This window comes from Phalaenopsis equestris, unplaced genomic scaffold, assembly GCF_001263595.1.
Source record: "Phalaenopsis equestris unplaced genomic scaffold, ASM126359v1 Scaffold000105, whole genome shotgun sequence".
NCBI lineage: Eukaryota > Viridiplantae > Streptophyta > Magnoliopsida > Asparagales > Orchidaceae > Phalaenopsis > Phalaenopsis equestris.
This window is the reverse complement of record NW_018164547.1, coordinates 16,357-22,742: the sequence shown is the minus strand read 5'-3', so window position 1 is coordinate 22,742 and position 6,386 is coordinate 16,357.

Below are 6,386 nucleotides of genomic sequence, written 5' to 3'. Positions count from 1 at the left end.
AAAATATTTGAATTTTTGAAAAATATTTGAATTTTTGTTACTGCAAAATATATTTAGTTTAAGTAATTGTCTTTTTAAAAATAGAGAGTTTTCTAAAAGTGCATATTGTATAAATTTTCTGTGGGTTCGATATTGAGGTCTTAATCAAAAAGTCATATATTACTTGATAACGATACACATATTGGCGTAGTATCCCAATATATATATAAATTAAAAGTTAAATTCTTATTTTTCTTCAGGATCAAGTTTTTGGTTTTGTTGCAAAGTAAATAAATATAAGTGAAATATAACTGAATTATTGTTGTACTTTACATATTAGCAGTATCAAGGGATCAGGGAGGCCACTCTACTAGTGGACCAGTTGGCTTCTCCTCTTATTCCCTCTGATCTTAATACTATCTACCTTGTGGAAGAGGTAGTGGCTGAGATTGATAACCCTCCCTCTATAGTTGCTGTGGGGGATTGTGTGGGGGCACAAACTATTTTCCCTCTTACTCTTCCTATAACTGGCCATGAACCAGCCCCTCCAGACCTATTGAAGGATATGCAACAAGCTATGGAAGCAGATTGGAAAATCCAGAAAGCCAGAAAGAATAAAAAGCCAATCTAGTTCTTAAAAACCAACTTGAAGACACTCTTATCCTAGAAGTTGGCAACTCTTACTCTTCCAGAAGGGGTTCCCTCTCTATGCCGACTAAAGGGAGATCCAAACCTTCACATCATGATTAGTTTCCTTTGCTAGAATATCAGGATGATTGAACATCCCATCTCCATTAAAAGGCTGTTGCATTTAACCAGGAAACATAAACTTTGGTGTCTAGCTATTTTGGAACCTATGGTTCATAAACATACCAACAAACTTTGGTGTCTAGTTTTGCTCTCCTAGGGTTTGAGATTCATGGTTGCGTACCTTCAACTCATCTCAACTTATTCCTTCTGTAATGCTCTGTTTTGTTTTGCTGGGATCTTAAAATTGTTATGTTACATCTTCCTGCTGGGTGGTAGTTCTATTTGTAAAGTTTTTATATTTTCCGGATTTGAATTTTTTAAACTGCCTTCTACTATTCCATTGCATTTACACTCTCTGGTTGGTCCCTTGCTTCTTGCTCTACTATTTTCTAACTCCTTTGGCCTACCAATGGATGCCTCTCTGCAAGAAACTGACCCAGACTATGTGGGTAAGTCTTATGCGGCTACTGTCTCTCCTACGGGTTTGCTGGAAGATAAAACAGTTTTCCCCCAATCTTATCATGATCCCATGGTTGGGGATGAGAAAAGTTACTTGTTTAAGAAAGGTTCTAAGAAAAGTGGTAAGCATGCCCTCTTTTTCTCTGAAAATGAAGTTGGTGATCTATCTTTGAGATGCAAATTTACCCTTTTTGGTAAGTTTCAATTAGGTCATCGTAAAATGGACCTTATCAGGAAAAATTTTAAGGATTTCAAGATAACTAGACACTAGAAAGTAGGATTATTAGATGGCAGGCATGTAATGATTCATTTAGCTAATAAAGAAGATAATGCAAGGATCTTCTAAAAAAAGCTGATTAATATAGAGGGTAACCAAATAAAGCTGCTGAAATGGACTCCTGAGTTTGATCCTGGCAAGTAGCTTCCCACTATACCCATTTGGATTAAAATTCCTAGATTAAAACTACATTTCTTTGACCACAAGATCCTCTTCTCCATTGGTTCTCTTTTGGGTAGGCCAATGAAACTTGATATATTTTCCTTCAACTTAACTAGGCCTTCAGCTGCTAGGATCCTAGTGGAAAGGGATATCACCCTCCCTCCCATAGATGAAGTATGGTTGGGTACTCAACTCAATGGATACTGGAAACCCATTATTATGGAACAAAAACCTTTTTACTGCTCCCATTGTAAAATGTTTGGTCATAATGAAAAAAAATGCCTCAGGCTCCATCCATATCTAAAGACTGCTATACACTCTCAGTTTCCAACTGAAGTAAATCCCCTGGCCACTAATGCAGCTGCTGTACCAACACCAGTAATGAAAAGTGAATTTGGTCCTGAACCCAATGAATTTGATAAGCCACCTTCGCTGGTTAATCTAGTTCCAAACCATGAAATTCCAGACTCACACATCATCTCCCAAGTGGAGGCTGTTGTGGCTGAGTTACATGAATTACCTAGCCATTCCAATCAATCCCTGGAAACTATTCAAATTAAACCCAACATTCCAGTTGAGGAGCTACAGTAGGTGATGGAGACAGATTGATAGATTTAGAAAGCTAAGAAGAAAAAGAAGGAGAGCTCCTTGGATGACACTTTGATTATTGAAGCTGGAAGCTCTTACTCCTCTAGGAGGGACTCCCTAACCAGACTTACTAGAGGTAGGTCTAAGCCCTTCCACTATGATTAACATTCTATGTTGGAACATAAGTGGGGTTACCCACCCCCTTTCTCTCAAAAGGCTCCAATTTCTGAACAGAAAGCACAAGTTTTGGTGTATTGCAATATTAGGGCCTATGGTTCACAAACACTCTACTAAGATTATTAAATCCTTCCCTTGTTTTCATCATCGGTTTAACTGCAACCATAATATTTGATTATTCTTCATAAAAGATTTACAATGCTCTCTTTTGACCAACCATCACAATTCCTTCACCTCTCTTTTGATATGTCAGGTAATACTGGTTTCCTCACAATTATCTATGCAAATTGTCATAAACAGGAAAGGGAGGAACTTTGGTTTAATGTGCATTCTCTCAGCTCTACTATTACTTCCAACTGGATGATTGGGGAGGACTTTAACAGTATTGCCTCCCCCACTGAGAAAAAGGGGGACAGGGCTCCAAACCTTGCCCTCTTGACTAGGTTCAATGATAATATACAGGATGCTGGTCTCTTTGACCTGGGATTTCTCGGCTCTCAATTTACTTGGAGAAGGAGAAACACTTGGGAAAGGATAGATAGATTCCTTGCTAATGACCAGTGGTTTCATTCCTATTTTTACACTTATGTTACTCATCTTACCTTTGCTGGGTCTGATCACAGACCATTAATACTCTCCATCAATGCTTATGATAGTAATGGCCCTAAGCCTTTTAGATATTTCAACATATGGTCCTCCCATCCTGACTTTCTCTAAACCATTTTAGCAAATTGGAAGGATATATTACACGAAAATCCTCTTATCAAGTTGTAGTTATTACATAGAAAGGTTAGTAAAGCTCTCAGACACTGGAATTGGGATACCTTTGGGGATGTCTACAAAAGAGTGGATGAGGTTGAACAAAATTTGATCCAATTGGAGAATGCTAGTCAGGTAGATGAAACTATTCTTTTTGCAGCTAATCAGAAGGTTCTCTCTACCACTGCTTGCCTGGAGAACTTCCTTAAATAGAAAGCAACAATCAATAAATTTTCTGATGGAGATAGAGACACCAGCTATTATCATGCCTGCATCAAACATAAGAGGAAATGTAATGTAACCCATAGAATTGTGAATTCCCAGGGATCTAGAATTCATGAAGACACTCAAATTGCTAAGGATGTTGTAGAGTACTTTCAGGACATTCTGACTTCAATCCCATCTCAGAGAGCCCAGCTGAATGCTTCATTGTTTCAGGAGGTATTGGACTATGTCCACTCACTTAATCTCACTGAACTCCTTGCTGAAGATGAAATTTGGGAAGCCCTTAATTCCATTGACGATACTAAAACTAGAAGGCCGAATGGTTTGTCTTCTGACTTCTATAAGAATAATTGGGCCATTATATAGCTTGATGTGATCAAGGCTATCCAGGCTTTCTTTGGGACACTCACTCCCTAATTACTTCTGTGCTTCCAATATTGTTTCTATACAGAAATCTACTAAAAAATACCATTGGAAACACTTCATACCCATTTCTCTTACCACTGTTTTGAGGAAGGTCATCAGCAAAATTTTGGTGAACAGATTAAAGCCCCATCTTCCTAAACTCATAAGGCCCAACCAAGTTATTTTATAACTGGAAGGAGTATTACTGATAGAGTGCTTTTGGCTCAAGAGCTTCTTACTGATATTGATAGGCACTACAGAGGTGGTAACTTAATTTATAAAATGGATATTAGGAAAGCATATGCACTATTGACTAGGATTTCATTCTGAAAACTCTCAAGTGAGCTTATCTCCAGGTGGGCTCTTGGATTTTTCACTGCTACTAGGGGCCTAAAACAAGGTGACCCCCTATCACCCACTATCTTTATTATGGCTATGGATTACTTCTCTAGAATTCTAGATAACAAAATCTCCTCCAGTCCATCCAACTTATTCCATCATAAGTAAAATTTGCCTATCAACCATCTCCTCTATGCAGATGATATTATACTCTTTTCTAGGGCCACCAAAACAGCTATTAAGCAAGTGTTGCACCGTCCTTAGACATTTCATAAGTGTTCAAGTATGGAATTCAATTCATCCAAATATAACATGATCTTTAGCTGCAAAATTAAGGAGCGTCTTAAACAATTGAAACATGAAGTTATGGGGTTCTCCACTGCCTCCACTCCCTTTTGTTATCTTGGTGTTCCTCTCATCAAAGGAAGACTTAAGCAGGTAAAATTTGATCAAGTTTTTTATCAAGGTAGATGCCCAGCTGAGCTGCTGGACAAATTCCTTCCTTTCTAATGGAGTTAGGATCACTTTACTGAGGAGTATCTTAACCACTTTTCCATAACGTATTTTGCAAATGTCTAGGATGAAGAGAAGCACTCAACTGCACCTAGAAAGGAGCTTCAACAGATTTTTATGGTCAGGGTAGAGAAAGCAACTTCATTGGGCTAGTTGGAAAAAAGTTGCAAGGCCAATAACTACTTGAGGCTTGGAATTCAAAGGGCTTCTTCAGATGCAACAAATCAACCTTTGTAAGCTATGTATTAAGTTCAGACAATAGAACTCGCCATGGGTTTATTTTATGTTGGGCAAATATTGTAAAGGAACTCATCCTCATCAGGTGGAGAGGAAACTTGGCGATTCCAAATTATGGGCCAGCCCTTTTAAGGTCAGGAAACAAGCTGAAAATCTTTTTTTATGGGATTTGAGACAAGGTAACATCAGCTTTTGGCTGGAAAAATGATGCACCGTTGAAATGTTGCATCCCATTGATCACACCTTAAATTCTGAACTACAAGTGGCAGACTATTCAGAATGAAATTGCTGGTCATCAACTATGCTTAATACTTTAGTCTCTCCCTCCTCTGCTGAAGCCATATCAAAGTTACCTTTTGAAACCACCAGGAAAGATTCTATAGCCATATCTCAAAGCTAATCTCAAAGCCTGACACAAGCTATTTATGCCAAATTATACCAATGGGAAACTATCTCCTGGGCTTATTGCCCGTGGAACAAATTTCTTACCCCTTCCATGGCATTCCCGGAATGGAGACTGTTCCATAATTTCCTACCAGTTGATGATATACTTAAATTGAAAGGATTGAGAGGCCCCTATAGATGTTCCTTATGTCTACATAATAAAGAGTCTTATGACCACCTATTCTTTCAATGCCATTATTCCTAAACAATTTGGAAGGAGTTCCTCCCATGTATGTCCATTGATACTAATCTATTGGACTGGAATCAGTTACTTCATTGCTAGACTACCTGAGCTAAGATTAACCTAGGTATAATTTCTTTTATTTTGGCTTGGTTCTTGTGGTTGGACAGAAACAAAGCCAGGTTTGGCAATTGCTTTATTCCTACTTTTAAGGTGGCAAGAAATGGTAAAGTTTTCCCCCTCAAATTAATCTCTTTGAAGAACTTCCTTAATATCTACACTTCAACTTGGGATGGTATTACTCCCAAAATTGAAGACACTGAGGTGCTATGGAAAAGACCTTCTCAATCCTTGATCAAGGCTAAAACTGATGGTAGTTTCTCTGATTGGGGGGCTGACATTGGGGGTGTTTTTAGCAATCTCACTGGTAGTTATCTTATTTTCTTCTCTTCCTTCATATCAGTCTTGGACCCTTTGGAAGCTGAAATAGCTACTGTGTTTTGTTCCATTAGATTAGCCATTCTCAACAAATGGAATAATGTGCAAGTGGAAGTAGACTCGTCCTTACTTTTAAAGGCCCTTACTACTAAAGTTGTTTTCCTTGGCATATTTCACAATGGCTTAAGAAGATCAAGACTTTGAGGCCTCTCATTCCCATCCATTTCACCTTTATCTACAAAGAAGGCAACAACACTACAAAAAAGACAACAACACTACTAATTAGTTAGCCAAACTTGGAAATGTTTCGAATGCAACTGTTGTCTCTAATTTTCCTTCCCCTTTTCTTACTTTTCTTTTGGGTGGGGACCTTTTAAATGTCCCTTACCTTAGAGTCTATAAACGAATTTTGTTGGAATAGATCTACCCTTTTGAGAATATATATATATATAT